The sequence below is a fragment of the Eucalyptus grandis genome, chromosome 9 (assembly GCF_016545825.1).
Source record: "Eucalyptus grandis isolate ANBG69807.140 chromosome 9, ASM1654582v1, whole genome shotgun sequence".
Lineage (NCBI taxonomy): Eukaryota > Viridiplantae > Streptophyta > Magnoliopsida > Myrtales > Myrtaceae > Eucalyptus > Eucalyptus grandis.
The window spans coordinates 43,880,016-43,897,687 of record NC_052620.1 but is presented as its reverse complement, the minus strand read 5'-3'; the positions used below and the strand labels follow the sequence as shown (position 1 = coordinate 43,897,687).

Sequence of the window (17,672 nt, the reverse complement as noted above, 5' to 3'; positions counted from 1 at the left end):
GTTATTATCAAATGCGTATTTTGCTTAGAAACTCATCTAAGAATAGAAGTAAAAAATTATTTCTCTTCCAAAAATTAATTTTTAACCATATGGTTATCATTTGTACCCTAAATAACCTTGATTATCTCGGGCCTTCTTCTTATCCTCTGCCTTAAATTGGCTTTATAATCCTTTGATTGGCTGCAAGGTGCTTGCATGGTCATTTTCGGAAGAGTAGATTCTGTTGTTATCAAGGGGACTTTGTCAATTCAAGATAACCAAACCATTTTCTTATGTATTATTAGTTATCAAAACGCCTAATTCTAATCTCTTAATCAAAGAGATTATAATTTATCATTACTAATTTATCTTATAGAACATCATGGATTCTCGAAAAGTAATAAATGATGATGAAACGGGCCACTCAATTACCATGAACAACTTTAACCCAAGAAAAGGAAATGACCATGAACAACAATAAGAAGCACACATCAAATTACCAATTTGTTATAGGGTACGGATCATGTTAACCAGCCTTTCAATGTTGGTCTGAGAAGAACCGCTCGGTCTGGTTGCTGCCTCCCCTCTCCTTTCACTCCATGGCCTTCTCTCTCGCCTCTCTCCCCTTCTCCCTTTCCATCAACTCCCTCATCACCCCTTCAACTCTCTCTCTCTCTCTTCAAACCATCACTTCTGCCATAGATCATCTCCAGCCCGATCCCCCACCTCGCGCACGAATACAGGCAGTTCATATGCTGCTCAGTGAAGAAGGGCCAGAAAACGAGCGGCACTCCCGCGCACACGCTCTCCAACGTGGAGTTTCACCCGCAATGCATCACGAAGCCTCCCGAGCTGTGGCTCAAGACCCTCTCTTGAGCGCACCACCCCCACGATCAATCCTCTATCCCTTATCTCCTCCCTGAACTCTTCTGAGATCACGTCTTCCCTGTCGTCAACCACGTTCGGCTTGATGACCCACAAGAAGGGACATTTGCTATCGGCGAGTCGCCAAGCGAATGCTCTTAGTTCTTCTTGAATCACCGTTATTAAGCTCCCGAAGTTCACGTACAGCACTGATTCGGGCTCTCTTCTGTCGAGCCAACCCAAGCATCCGCATCTTCCCTCCATAGAATTGATTATATGGACTCCAACGAGTTTGGCGATGGAAGGAGCTGTTGGTGGAGCATGGGAAGTGGGCCTAGCGTGTAAAGCTACGGATACTTGGCTTTGATGGCCTCTACTACCTCCCCTTCCAAATCGTCGAAAGTGCTGAGGATCACGCCGTCGGCTTTGAAAGCGTTGTTGACGGACTTGGAGTTGTAATTGAACATTATGTCGTCGGGGTTGGCTATTCTGATGAAGGTTGGGAGATCCCTCAATCGGATGCCCTGCATCGCGGATATCCAATCAACCTCCGTGTCGAGAAATCCATTACTTAAGCAGCTTTCGTCTACAATTTAATATCTTGTAGGTATAGTGAATGAATTAGACAGCCTGTAAATTCAATCCGCAAAGAAAGAGAAATCGTATCACCTACCTTTCAATGGGAATAAGCCTCCATCCATCAGCTCTTCAAAGTGGAGGTCCCCCAACATGCCGCGACCGCTAGGAGTGAAGAACATCACTTCCAAAACGCCTAATTCTCGGGCAACTTTCAAGGTGAAGCTCATCACGCCATCCGAAACTATGCACGTGAGAGGAGGGGCATCGAAATTCATGAGCTTCATGACGAGCTCGCGGAACGAACGTAAGCCATCCACCGGCAATGTCAAGCATAGAGAAGGGAGGTCAAGTATGCCTTTCGGGTTCGAGGGCGGCAATCAATCGGAGATGACCTCGAACCTGAAATCGTCCAAGCCCCGAAGAGCACCCTCTCCCACGGACTTCTCTAACCTCTGGTGATTGAACTTGGTATGAACTATGAACGAAAGTGATGTGGAATCCTTTGTGATTAAGAAGCTTGGCCAGTTTTAGCATGGGGTTTATGTGGCCCTGTGCCGGAAGGGGTATGCACATAGCGTGGGGCTTTGTGACGGATGGCTTCGTGATTGATGATTTCTCTTTCGATACGCAAGTTGGAATGAGCACTCGGCACCGGCTTAGGAAGTGGAGCACTGGCTATAGGAGCTCTACTCATAGGAGCTCTACTCTATGTTTATTGGTTATTTTTATATAGCTAATGTTAGGTAGATTAAGACTTCAAGATTCACAATAACCAGTATATTAACGAGGGGACAAATTAGTCTGAATTTTTTAACAATCAATATGCTTGACTATTGATAATGATTTGTTACATCACTTAATAAGTAAAGGAGAAAGAAATCCTAAGTGCGAATATGCCAGCCATAAAGTCAAGCCCAATCTTGAGTTGAGATATCCGGGGTCCGATTCCCTATTGTCTGATTTTTCTGTTATCATATTATACATGTACGTGAATGAGGTTGGCTCGTAATAACATTTTAAAAGAATTTACACTAATAATTTGGGAGATTGAGACGATTTTTACAATTTAAAATAAAAATCTTGTATTTTTTTTTATTCTTTGGTTTTTTTTAATTATATTTTCATTGTGGCTGGCTAATGTCATTGCTCTCGCCCAGGCGCTCATCAAATCTAGGTGAGTGATGTCTTTGCTCCATGGTTTGCGAGGGTGTCGGCCACCCTCACTGGCCAAAATTGAAAAAAAAAAAAAAAGGGAAAAGGGAAAATTAAAAATTGAAAATAAAGGTTCAGAAAAATTTTAGAATTAAAATATTTGTTCGGATCAATGCTTGTTGTCGCTAGTTATGTCGCGCAAAATCAAATGGGTATTTCTATAATAAATTTGAGATTTTTTCAATAATTATCTCGATATCAGCACCATTAGGGACTTGGCCAATTTGCCTCCGTGTATCAAAGAGGATTAACTCAAGTTCGGGAGAGAAGAACACTAGGAGTGTGACATCCTGATTTTCAAGTCTGATTTCGATGAGATGAGTTGGGCTTTTCATTGACGTGTCTATAGCATTTTTCTCTGAGTTGGCTACTCACGAGTTAATTAACCTATTAGGTAAAATCTAAATACAATAGACATGAGAATTCAACTAGGAATTGACTGCTCGACCGTGCTAATCTGCAAGGGTCGTTATGGCACTTTCAAAATGGATCAGAGACCAGAGATAGGTCGATTTGATAGAGATATGTGATTAGTGCGTGGGTGATTCCATCTAATTGCAAAATTTCTGTCGAACGATACTAGACCGATTTTTCTGTCATTTTTGTACCTTGTGTCCGTATTTGAAACTTCGAGATTTTCACGACAATCGAGAGTCGCCAATGTGTCGAAGATGTACATTGTGGCTCGAAAATAATTGACCACGAGTTAATTGCATTAAAAATTCCTAGAAGCTACCTAGTAGATTGGGACGTGCTAAAATCACGTTGAATTGAAATTAACCGCGAAATTGAGCTTGATTTCAGAAATTGAAAGTTCTGCCGTGTCATGATTTATTTTAGGAATGTTGACTCACTTTCCAAAAATTTTTCGGAGATTCCGAGATTTTTACGAAAAATCAATTCGAAAATTGAACGGAAATTTGGACGGGCTCGTTTGAAGGAAATTTACATGTATCACCGATCCTAAAGCACACCACGAAATCGAGCGTACCTTGTTAGCCACATATTAAAAACCAATGCCGATAAGAGGAAGAGAAAACCGATCCAGTTCGATACGATGACGTCGATTGGCCTTGAAGGGAAGACGGCGTCTCCTTTAGCGTTTGTTTTTCTTTTGGAGGGAGAGGGGGAGAGGAAACGTACGCACAAATGCCAAAAGGTGTCTTCCTCTCTCTCTTTCATCCCTTATATACGTTCCCTCAAAAATAGAAACGTACCCCTTCATCCATGGGCCCTAATAACGTGGGCCGGGCTTTCAGGCCCAACATGGGCGGACGGGCCTTAAGCCCATCACATAAAATCATCATCTCCCACTCGCACATGGTGGGCTGAATAGGATTCTCTTTACCTCTCTTCAACATTCATACTGGTGAATAATCCGCGCGACCAGCATACTTTGAGAGCTCGTTGCTATACATCTGTTAGGAATATATAACAGCTTATAATGGGCATCACACTCTGAGTAGATTTAGTATGCAGTTCCCTAGATCGATCGATCACATTTATATCTCTCTTGATCTCTCTTAAACAATGATATATATACTGTATTCACAATTATGATTATCCCAAAGACAGTCATAATTGGTTAACCAGTGAATACAAAACTACAATGTGATTCTCCAAATTCGATCTTCCTCTTCCCTTTAAACTCTCAATTTCAGTTCAGCTTACTTTTCTAGAAATGTCCCATTAGATCGAATCAACTCATGACTATTGGCAACATCCTAAGATAGCAAACACTAAATAGAAATCTTGAGAATAAGTAAGAGTCCTGAGGGGACTAAAAATTGAGGAACTCTTTTCCTCAAGAGTCTCACATAACATAAAAGTTGAGATCAAACTTTTGCCACTCTTAGTGGTCGTCTCATGCATACATAGTATGAAATACATATTACGGTATTAACTCCTTTCCCATGGAGCGTATGTCTACACCTTTCAATATCGTACAGATAATAGTTCAGACATACCCAATGTCTAACTTGAGTTCACGTATCTACTCATTCACAAAATTCATCAGAACTCACATCCGGCATCATAGACAGATAAAGTAAAATATGTGGGATATTTTACTTTCGGACATAGTAAATATTATGTCCTCATCTTAACACTCAGTTAAGGCGACATACATATTTTAAGCTTGAGCTCTCGATTATCACCTAGATAATAAGCTTAAAAATAGTCTCATCTTTATTTATCACACAATAAATAGAGACAATTACCCGTGTGAGTGGGCAAATCTTGTATCTGTCCGACATACTTTCTCAATTTAAAGTAATGCACTAAGCATTAAGATGCATAAAGATCAAACAAAGATTCATAGGCATTAATGATGAAAACACAAATTCATCAAATGTGAACACTTAAGAGAAATTACAATATTCAGTACATCAGTCTCTACGCAATCCTAGAGATTTCACATGGCCACAAAACACATCTCTAGATATTGGCTTTGTCATAGGATCTGCTACCATTCTATGCGTAATATGTACTGTAAGTTCACATCTTTTCGTGCAATCATATCTTTGACAAAATTATACTGGGTATCTATATATTTGGTCTTGCCATGATATTTTGGATCTTTGGTGTACGCTTTTGCTGCTTGGTTATCACAGTTAACCAACAATGAATGTGCAGCACTTCTAATAACACCTAAATGATCCAATAATCTCTTAAGCCAAACATCTTCTTATATTGCTACTGATAATGCCACGAACTCAGTTTCCATCTTGGACAAGGCTATATACTTTTGTTTCTTACTGCTCCAACATATGGTGCCATTATTTAGTAAGAAAACAAACCCAGAGATAGATTTTCTTTCATCTAAATCTCCTCCCCAAATCAGCATCAGAATAGCCTTAGAATCGCAGATCCTTTCTTTAATAACTCAGCGTATAATCAGCAGTTCCCTTTAGATACCTTAGTATTCTCTTAACGGCCTTCCAATGTGCTGGACCTGGATTGGATTGATATCTACCCACCATTCCAACTGCAAAACATATGTCAGGTCTTGTACACATCATAGCGTATATCAAGCTCCCAACATCACTAGCATAAGGAACATATTTCGTTTGTTCCTTCTCTTGTGGAGTCCTTTGACACAATCTGTGGCTCAATCCTTCACTTTTTGCAATAGGAGTGTCTATGGGTTTACAATCCCATATCATTCATCTCAAAGTTGGAAGACAACCAACTCTTGACAGTATTAACAAACTCCATATTGCTTCCGGCAATTAGTATATCATCAACATATAATGATATGATCACAAATTGATCTTTGGATCTTTTGTTATATACACAATAATCCTCATCTATCATTCTAAAATCATATGCCATTATGGCATTATGAAAACGTATATACCATTGTCTTTGACGACTGCTTAAGGCCATATATCGACCTCAAAAGTCGATATACATTTTCTTCTTGGCCTTCTTTAATGAAACCAGCAGGTTGTTCCATATATATTTCTTCCTCTAATTCTCCATTGAGGAAAGCAGTCTTTACATCCATTTGATGTAACTCAAGATCCATTACTAACCAATATTGCCAGAATAATGCGAATCGAGGCAAATTACACTATAGGAAAAAATGTTTCTTCATAATCAATTCTTTCCTGTTGATTATACCCCTTCACCACAAGGCGAGCCTTATGCCTTTCTATCGAGCCATCAGCCTTACGCTTTATTTTGAGAACCCACTTGTTCCCAATAGCTTTGCGTCCTGTTGGAAGATCAACCAGTTCCAAACTTGGTTTGACTTCATTGACTCCATCTCCTCTTTCATTGCATAAATTCATTTTTCCTTACTAAGGCAATTTAGAGCCTCATTAATATTTCTTGGCTCATCCTTATCTTGCGGAGCAATCATAAAAGTTTCCCCTTCAATGTCAAAACGTACGGGGAATACTTTGGCGACCTATTCGCCGAATGGGAGATTGTACACTTTGCACATCATTCCCCATTATGCTCCCACTAAGATTAGATAATGATGACGTCGTCTCATCATGTGGTTGCAATTGAGAGTGAGTTGAATTCAATTCATCACTTCTCATATTACTCCCACTTGGACGAACTCCACTAATATCATTATCTTGATCCAAGGTTTCAAATAGGTAGTAATCCTCACCTATTTCGCCCTTCTTAGGAAATTCATCCTCTTATAATGTGACATCCCGTGATTCAAATTCAGTTATACTCCCACTTTCCTGCTCACCTATGAACACATACCCTTTCGAGTGTTCGGAGTATCTCATTAAAATACTCTTCTTTCCTTTAGGACCCAATTTCCCAAACTTGTGAGAGGACTCATGAGTATAGGCAGCACAAACCCATGGCTTAAGAAAACTTAAGTTTGGTTTTCTACTTGTCCATAACTCATATGGAGTGGAAGTAACTGATTTGGAAGGCACTCGGTTAAGTATATAGGCAGCAGTTAACAATGCATCACTCCAAAAAGTGATAGGTAAGTTAGCATGTGCCATCATGGACTTAACCATTTCTAGTAGGGTTCTATTTCTTCTCTCCGCAACACCATTTTGTTGAGGAGTATATGGAATAGACAACTATCTTTTTATTACTATTTCATGACATAATTTTCTGAACTCATCAGATAAATATTCTCGACTTCGATCGGATCTCAATGCTTTTATTTTCTTGTCTAATTGATTTTCTACCAAGTTCATAAACCTTTTGAAACAACTTATTGCTTCATATTTATGAGAAATCAAATAGACATATCCGAATCGAGTATAATCGTCTATAAAAGTGATGAAATAAATAGTCCCATGCCTTCCTTTCACATTCATTGCACCATAGACGTCAGAATGGATTAAATGTAGAGGAAATTCAGCTCTTTTACCTTTTCCAAATGGTTTCCTTGTCGTTTTCCCTACTAGGCAATGCTTACATATGGGCAAATCGACTTTTTCAATGTTGCCCAACAAGCCCTCTTTGGCGAGTCTATTCATACGTTGTTGGCCAATATGACCAAGTCTAGCATGCCACATAATCACATCATTATCATATGAAGTAGAAGACGTGAAACAAGGGAATAACAAATATTGACATAACTACAGTCAACATTTAGTACAATAAAACCATCCAGAAAATGACCACAACCATAGTAGTTTGTATCCAAATACAAATCTACACCGCTATTACGGAAGTTCACACTAAAAACAAGCTTAACCAACACCAAAATAGACACTTAAATTTCGACGAATTTCCAGAGCATATAGAATATCATGTAGGAACAAGGTACGTCCACCATGCATGTTCAATTGGCAGGTGCCAATCCCTTTAACTTCATCTCTAGAATTATTTCTTACATAGATCCACTTAGTTCCAGTTGGTACTCGTCGGAATTCCACGAATGATCCTCTATCCTTCGCTACATGGTCTGTTACTCCTGAATCTACAATCCACAGAGGATTGGATTTAGCCAATAATACAGAACTTGACACATAAGCAAAGTTCTCAAATGTACAAGAGGTGTTTACCTTCTTTGGCTCACGACAGTTGCAAGCATAGTGACATTTATTGTCACAATTGTAACACCTCACCCTTGACATTTTCTTCACTTGAGGACGTTTTCCTCTCTTGTGTTGGTTAACTCTTGATTTCTTGCAATAAGGACTTGATCGTTCACATTCCCACATATTGAACGAATCAATATGCTTATGCTTAGAGCTCAAAGCCCTTTCTAAGCTAGAACTAGCATTGCAAATATCTATTTTCGGCTCAAATGCCGTTAGGCGGTCCTCAGCTAGCTCAAGGTGGCGCACGGCATCCTCAAGATCTTCCATAACATGGTCAAGAGCTTCTAGTGCTTCTTGCTTTTCCAGCACATATTGAATCTTCATATTCAATATTTCACAATTGTTGCCATTCATATCAGCAATTACGTTCTTAGTTGCTAAAACCATCGATTTGAACACATCAGACATATATGCACGAATAATTAATGCCTATCATTTATGCATCCACTTTGCAAAGACCCATTATATCAATGAACAATTTCAAGGAAGGTTTTAGAATCAAAAGGTCACTATGTTTCCAATCATTCTCTAAAAATCCTAACTCAAAATTATCATTAATATAATTGTCTTATGCAAAATAAATTCTATGAAGTTACAAAAAACTTCTATGAACTACCCACAGTAGTCGACAATAACAGAAAACAAATAATATTTAACATCCAATAGAATAACAATGCTTTCACATAATACAACTATCCATTACACTAAGTAATATATACAAAGAAATATCAACATAGAAAAAGATATTCAACACTAAAAAACATCTCAAACTAATCTAAGAAATAAATAGGGAATGACCCTTCTAATCTATCACCAAAATATCTCGAGAAATTTGAAGGCACATTTGCCAACCATGGAAAAACTTTTGGAGAGCTTTCATGTCGCCTCCAAGGCGCATTCACTCTGCGCCATGTGGCGCTCAATTTAAGAGTTGAAGTTTTGGTTAACTCAATCCTATAGTACTCTCTTACAAAAGCTTCCACTAGCCTCCTATAACCCGGGACCACGTTGACCTCCCATAGCTGATCTAACACTGCTTGCCATTCAAGTGGAAGAGTGTTCATCAAAGTCGGCACCTTCTTAAAATATGGCATAAGATAACCATTCCAGATGATTTCCTGTATCATCTGATTGACCTTGACCACATGTGATACTAAATCACCGTTATGCCATTGATAATTAGCTAACTCTATCATCAGCCTTTTAAGTCTTGCACTTCCCTCGTCCGTTCTAGGGATTGCAGGCATCCGTGCATAACGCATCATAGTTCTTGCAACACATGCAGAACTAAAAATAGATTACTTATAATACATAATGTACATAAGGAAAAATACATAATTTTCTATGATTCATGCAACAAATGCAGAATTTAAACAATGGATTACTTATTGAAAAAAAACAATGGATTACATAGACATAATTGAAAAAAAAAAAAAACAGATTCCTTTTTTTTTTTTTTTGGATCAACGTCAACGGTCAACGGTCATCGGTCAACTGCATCAACGGTCATCGGTCAACGGCCAACGGGCGGCAGTTCGGGGCGGTTGGACCGGTCGGGGCGGTTGGACCGGTCGGGCCGGTCGGGCCGAGTTGGACGAACCGACCAGCACGTGCTGTGTGTGTGTGCGTGGGCTGACGTCACGTAGACGTCAGCCAGTGCGTGCATGGCACGCGCCAGGCTTCCGCGCATGTCGGGTCGCCAGTCGGGTCGGGTCGCCGGCCGGCCAATGGTCGTCGGCGACGACGTCATCAATGACGTCATCCTAGCGGTTACCGACCATTGGGTGACGTCACGATGACGTCAGCACGCATCGATTCGTCGACTGGCGTGTGCCGGTTCGTCCGCCGGTGGTGCGCATGTGCCGGTTCGCCGAGCGGCGTGTGTGGCGCACGCACTGGCCGTGCGTGTGGGCATGTCCGGTGTCACCCGGCGGCGCACGACATGTCGACGGACTCGTCTTGACGAGCTCTTTCACCCTATGTTTTCAGAAATTAATTTTGACTTACGAAAACTCGAAAAAATGGATGAACAGTGCTCGGGTGTCGGGATTTCTCGCCCCGATCCATGTCGGCCGATTATTTTCGCGAAAAATCAATCAAAAACATCAAAGGGGTTGGGAAAACATGAACTAGGGCTCTAATACCAATGTTGGGAATGTCGGATTCCCAAAAACCGGATTTGACACTAAATCGAACCCCTAAAACGAATGCGGAAGACGAAGCCCGGGAAATTCACATGTATCACCGATCGTAAAGCACACCACGGAATCGAGCGTACCTTGTTAGCCACAGATTAAACACCAATGCCGATAAGAGGAAGAGAAAACCGATCCAGTTCGATCCGATGACGTCGATTGGCCTTGAAGGGAAGACGTCGTCACTTTTAGCGTTTGTTTTTCTTTTGGAGGGAGAGAGGGAGAGGAAACTTACGCACAAATGCCAAAAGGTGTCTTCCTCTCTCTCTTTCATCCCTTATATACGTTCCCTCAAAAATAGAAACGTACCCCTTCAGCCATGGGCCCTAATAACGTGGGCCGGGCTTTCAGGCCCAACATGGGCGGATGGGCCTTAAGCCCATCACATAAAACCATCAGGTTGATTTTTGGCATCAATTTAGTTGATTCTTGGATTATGTTGGTTAGAAAGAATTAGGGGGGGACAAGGATTCGATGGAGGAGATAAGCATGTTGAGTTCTTTTCCCCCCAGCTGCTCTCCACGGGCGCAGCTTCTCTTTCATTTTCCACGGAGCCGATCCCTCCACGTCGCTTGACCACCGCCTCTCTCCCTTCGTGCGACATCTTCTGCTTCCGTCTTACTTTTATTTTCCCCGAATACTCTTCTTGCATCCATCTTCATCGAACAGCCCTCCACCCAGCCTTGTCTTCATCCAGTCAACTAGCGAGATTTGTTGTTGATTCCTCTTCATCCACGCACGAGCCGCCCGCTCCACGCGTCTTCTTCCCTTCTTGCATCCAACTTCATCGAAGGCCAAAACCCACGCTTCCTTCATTCTGGTTTTGCTTTCATTTCCCTTACAGCAACCCACCGAATTCTCCATCTTCAAGTTTTTGTTGACCGGATTTTCTTCAACGCCTGCAACTTTCATTCGTCCACCACCTTTTGTCCTTTCTTCATCTCACCGAAGCCATCTCTGCCCATTCGGTGTCTCGGCTTTGCTCGGTCGATATCCCCCCAGCAGGAGCTCCAAGTGTTGACCGCAAGCCGCTCGCCTCTCCCTCCTTCGTGCGGCCCAAGCCCATCCGAAGCCAACCACTCGAAGACCCGCTTCAACCCCTCATGATTCAAGACCGAATCCAGCAGTTTCTGTGCCGGTTTTCTTAGCCCAAACAGCAAGTTCGTTGGCCATTTTCAGTTGATCTGAGCGTTCCCTCGGCCTCGCCATGAGTTCAAGTCTCGGTCGCCGTTGCGCCACCGTCGCCGTGAGCCGATTTTCAAGCTTAATTGGTGAGTTGCGTTCTAATCCTTTATTAGTGGGCTAATGACACTTAGAGGTGTGTTAGTTAGCTAATTGGTGGATTAGTTATGTTAATTAGATTTAGGATGGCTTAGTTAGATTAAGTATATAGTTAGTAGTTAGTTGGTTTATTTAGTTTAGTTAGATGGATTAGTTAGGAATTAGTTAGTTTATTTAATTGGTGTACTTAGATTAAATTATATAGGATGGTTAGATTTAATTATTAATTAGATTATTTATTTTAGTTAGTTTAGGTTAATTTAATTAAATTCTTTAAATTTATTTATTTTGTAATTTATTTAATTTTCGGTAATTTATTTAATTATTAATTATTTTCCGGAAATTAGGCCAGGATAGCCTAGTGATCGAATTTTGTGCTGATTGCAATGGTGTGTTCAATTTCTGCAATTGGATGTTAATTTGTGCAAATTGAGTGCTGATTAGAATTTTGAGTATTTAATTCTAAAATTTGTAAAATTCATTATTGATTCGAAAATCCCGGATGTCGGGTTCAACACCGAAAATGGTTTTATGTACTATATAAACCAGTGGGATTTTGAATTGGAGGATATCAATTTTTCTAGTGTGAATTGACTGTGTACCCACACACGACTATTTTTTCGTGTATTTCTAATACGAAGAAAATAGGCCAGGTTCACTATTTTAATTGAGACGGTTGAGTGCAATGCACAGTGTCCAGGGCTGAGATTGATTGGTCGTATGTTGGTTAAGAGAAACCATCCTGGTCTATTAAGCCGGATGTTGCCCATTCATTGGGACTTGGGTCGCAGTAGATTCTGGACCTACGCCCCTTCGGGGAAGCCGTCTAATTGAAAGAGAATATTGGAATTGGTCATACCCTTAAGGGGTGTAATTAACAATTGGAACGCATGATTATTGAGTTTGATGCACCCGATTATGAGACCAAAACTATGTGACATGGAATGGGACGTGTCATAACGGTTTGGCCTTATAATCAGGACCCCGATGATTAATTGAATTGATGAGGTGTTTCAATTGTTATGTGCATTGATTTTATGCATTGAGAATTATGAACTATACTGACATGCAGGAAAGGAAACTGAGGCGAGGTAAGTCCTTTCTGCCAATTGAGTGGTTGTGTGGTTAGGACACTGCTAAGTGTATTTCCCTCCTAATCGGGGCTTAGACCGTGAACTCGTTGAGATTTATATCTCACCCCGTCGTGGGCTTAAAATTTTCAGGACCGTAGAGGGAGGACTTGGAGCTGAGTTGAGGTGACCTGAAGAGTAGATCAGATAGGATACCCTCTTTTTGAGAAATAGTCTTTTGGTTATAGACTTGTGTAAAAGACTCAGTATGTTTATAAAATGTGGTTTGTTTGTGAATGTGATGTCATGTTTTTCTATCCCGAGATAGTTACTGTCAGGGGATTTGTTATTTGCTTCCGCATGTGCAATAAAATAAAAGGGTTGGTGACTCGTCCTGGGAAGTCGCAAAATATTTATCGACCAGAGAGGGATGGGCATGCGCTCGAGGATTGGGGTGTGACAAGGAGTGCCAAAACTTTCGTACGGTGTTTACTTGTGTATGAATTTTATTTTATTTTCACTTACTTAAGTGCCGGATTGGAGTAAAATCATTCACTTAAGTACAAGTTCCGGACAAACGTTCCACATGAATTTTTTTGAAATTTTTGAAATTTTTGTTTTTGTTTTTATTTTGCTTTTTTTCTTTAGGGCTGGCAAGTGTTACCGGTGACCGTTGTTGGCCACAAAACCCTCATCGAGGGCCGCCTTGCCCTTGGCCACGAAGGCACCTAGTGAGGCCATCAAGGCCTCACTAGCTGCTGGTGAGGCCATGACGCCCTCACCCATGGCCTTCATGGTTAGGGCAAGGCAGCTCTTGCCCAAATCTAGTCGTGAAGGCCATGGTCGAGGGCATCGTGACCTTGCCAGCCCCAGGTGAGGCGCCATCACCTACGAGTCACCTAAAGCTAGTGAGGGCTCGACAGCCTCACTCGGGGCCTTCATGGCGACGGCAAAGCGAGCAAGGATTGCTAGTGACCCTCGCCGACCATAAAGAAAAAAAACCAAAATGATAATTATAATAATTATAATTATAATTATAATTATAATTATAATGAAATATTATAATAATATTTAAAAAATTGTCCACATCATACCAATGAATCCATGTTAAATGACTAGTGTTGGCATGTCAAATGACTAGCGTCTACATCAGATTTTCGGGCCAAGAAAATTGGAATTAGTACTTAAGTGAACGATTTTTCCAAATTTGTAGTACTCAAGTGAGTTGGCATTCAAGTGAGCGTCGTACGAAAGTTTTGGCACTCTTTATTTTCTTTTGCCCAAGTTTAGGCCATATAGCAAATGCAGTTAGGCCATTTCATTACCCTTCTCTTTCAACCCAAGTTGCCAAACTTGTACTTAAGTTTCGAAATTCACCGCTTAATCTTCCTTCATTATGCCATTTATTTCGCTCAATTATAAGATGGAGTGTTCGAGACAACAATGTCCAGGATTTTATTTCATGCAAACTCGTTATGAACTTAGGTTACATGGACTATATATTGTTATATGTATTTTTCGAAAGGATATTCTTTTGTATTCAAATTCTTTTGTGGAATGGATTGCGTTAGGTTTCCTCGCAATCAAATTTGAAGATACTATATTCATTGTAGAAGGGCTCCCATGTACTTCTGTTCTCTTGTAATACTTACACGTACCCAATAATTTGTAATTTAATCTTTGTACATATAGTTGAATGAACTGTACGCGAGCCAACATTTGGTGTGTCGATAAAGGCTGAGGCCAAATTTCCAAGTGCTTAGAGTCCGTTTATTCATCATGTCACATGATACGTTCTTTTATTATTCACTTGTATTCTGACCAACCCCACATATAAAGAGTAATGTAAAAGCACTCTAAGCCAGTCTCGTAAAATTATAAAATTGAGCACTATAATAAAATATTAAAAAACAAACGAATTATGTTCGGTAGTAAATCAGAATTTGTTTGGACCTAGGTAGGTCCTTAAAAGGCCTTGACGGCCCAGAAAGACGGGTCCCAAGATACCGGAGGGATAACCTCCCTAGGGTAGGAGTCCCTTGTCTGCTCCTGGGTACAGCTTGGGAGGGGGCTGGAAAAATAAGCCCTCCCCACTGCTAGACCGGCCACAGACCCTCCCTTGGAAACAAGGAAAGGGAACGGCCAGCACGCCTGATCCCCGTGAAGCCTTCCCCGCTTTAAACGCAGCGGGAGTGGTTCAGGGAAATGATGGTGCCGGAGAGGGAAAAGTGCCAAAAAGTCCTAAACCTTTTTGTCATTGTGCCTTTAGTCCTAAACCTTTTTTGGTGTTGATTTAGTCCTAAACTTTTTAGGTTGTGCCAATTCAGTCCTTTCTAGCCAAGTTTGGCCGGATTTTGTTGATTGGACGCCGGCCGGTGACGTGGACAACTTTTAATAATATTTTAATATTTTAATATTTTTATTTTTATTTTATTTTTTTTTTTTATTCTGCTCTTCTTCCTCCAGGTTGGTCGCCGGACCTCGGCAACCGGCCAGAGGTGACGGTCGGCGAGGTCAAGGTCGACCTCGCCAGCCACCTCGCCCGGTGGCCGCGGGGGCGGCGAGGCTCGCCCTCGCCGGATCCGGGCGAGGGTCAAGCCTCGCCCATGGCCGGCGAGGCTCGACCTGCCGGATCCGGCGAGGGCGAGCCTCGCCCACCACGCGCAAGGCCGCCCCGCGGCCACTGGGCGAGGTGGCCGGTGAGGTCAACCTCGACCTCGCCAACCGTCGCCTCGGCCGGTCGCCGAGGTCCGGCAACCGGCTGGAGGAAGAAGAGCAGAATAAAAAAATAATAAAAATAATAAATAATAAAAATAATAAAATTCAAAATTCAAAATTCAAAACTATTGAAATATTATTAAAAGTTGTCCACGTCAGCCGGCCGGCGTCTAGTCAGCAAAATCCGGCCAAATTGGCCGGAAAGGACTGAATTGGCACAACTTAAAAAGGTTTAGGACTAAATCGGTAGAATGACAAAAGGTTTAGGACTTTTTTGGCACTTTTCCCGTGCTGGAGAAGGGGCCTTCTCCGGGTGGCCGGCCGTGCAACATCACTTAATATACCAATTTCATCTATCAATCTGAGTGTACAAGTAGCACCGGTCGCTTATAAAAAGAGTCAGAGGCTCTTCTTCCTCACACACGACACAGAGAGAGGGAGAGAGAGAGAGAGATGGGTTCTCAAGCGAGAGGGAAGCCTCATGCAATATGCATCCCATACCCAGCACAGGGCCATATAAACTCCATGCTCAAGCTGGCCAAGCTCCTTCACCAAAAGGGCTTCCACATCACCTTCGTCAACACCGAATACAACCACAAGCGCTTGCTGCGGTCGCAGGGGCCCCACTCCCTCGACGGGCTGCCCCACTTCCGCTTCGACATGATCCCCGACGGCCTCCCGCCCTCGGACGCCGACTCCACCCAGGAAATCCCCTCGCTCTGTGCTTCTCTATCTGAACACGGGCTATCGGCGTTGAGGAGTCTTCTCGTGAAGCTCCAAGAGCAATCCCAAGACGGTGTGGTGCCCCCGGTCACGTGTATCGTGTCCGACCGCGCGATGACGTTCGCTTCGGATGCTGCTGAGGCGTTGAAGATTCCTGAAGTTGTGTTTGGACGCCCAGTGCTTGCGGGGTGCTTGCTTACGCTAAGAATCGTCGTCTTGTCGAGGATGGTTACGCCCCTGAAAGGTCCACACTTCATATTATATTTGTCAAAGGAGGATTTAGGTTTTTTCAACTTTTTTCCCCAAAAAATATTTGCAGTTACATATTTTGGAATTTGAACGTTTCTCATTTCCATATGCACTTCTCTTCCTCTGCTTTTTATTTCTCCCCGTCCTTCATTTACATTTCGAAGGAAGACTAGTTTTATTTCGCACATGGCATTAACATAAAAGACAATAAGAGAAATGCAAAGACAACTAAATTTTTTAGTAAGATGTTTACTATACATGATCCGGCAAGAGCACTTTGGGTGTTATATAAGTTGATCACTATGAGTTAGGTGCTACTTATTTGAATATCCGATGTGATACCACATATACTAACAAATAAATTTTAATAAGAAAGTATAGTATAATTAACATAGTGCTAGGGTACAGGTTACATACGAATACTAGTTTACAACAAGCACCATTTTTGTGTCTGAACAACGGAAAGACATAGCTCATGTAATTCCCAACAACAAAAAGATATATGAACACTTACGATTTTGTATACAAATCTTATTTACGGTTTGAACCCCTAGCATGATTTTTTTTTTATATGGAGCATATTGCTGGGGAAAATAAAAGGTGGTTCTGTTATAAACTATAGATAAATATTTTGAATAATATTCTCAATGGTTCTATCTACCCTTTATGTTTGTGGTTTGAGGTGTCAAAATGAGTCTTAAATCTATATTTGACTCATTTAAATCATAAATAGGTAATATATGAGTCACTTACATTTTGAAATGGGTCATATATGGGTCATTTATATTTTAAGGAGACTAGTTAAATGGATCTTAAATAGGTTGGATTTAAAAATCCATTCCCAACCCAACTTCCCTTTTTAACTTTATAAAAATGTTTTTTAATAAAAATAAAAATTAGAATTATTTTTTATATTTCATTTTCCTTATCTTTTTATTTTTTATTTTTTTTCCTTTTTTTTTTTCTTTCTTCTTCCTCCTTCCTTAGCTAGTGGCCAGCATGATGACAGTTGGCGACCGGCTAGGCAAGACTTGAGCTCGTCGACCTCAAGCGAGCTTAAGGTCGTTGACGATTGGTCGGTGAGGCATGAGCCTCGCCGATCTAGCGAGTCAATCGTTGGCAAGGCCGGAGCTTGCCTAGATTTGGCAAGGAGCGAGCTCACCAACATTGGCGAAGCTCAAGCTTGTAAATGCTAGTACGAGCACCTATAGGGGGTGAATATGTGCGAAAACAAACTTTTGAGAAGTATAGTGTAAAACTTTACTTGT

General features: G+C 41.3%; 2 pseudogenes; one reads left to right on the top strand and one right to left on the bottom strand.

Moving 5' to 3' along the window:
* Positions 1–486: 486 nt before the first annotated feature.
* LOC104428557 lies at positions 487–13,509 on the bottom strand (annotated as a pseudogene).
* A 2,376-nt stretch (positions 13,510–15,885) lies between these two features.
* The window catches only part of LOC108956585, a 28,979-nt pseudogene continuing 27,192 nt past the window's right edge, over positions 15,886–17,672 (top strand).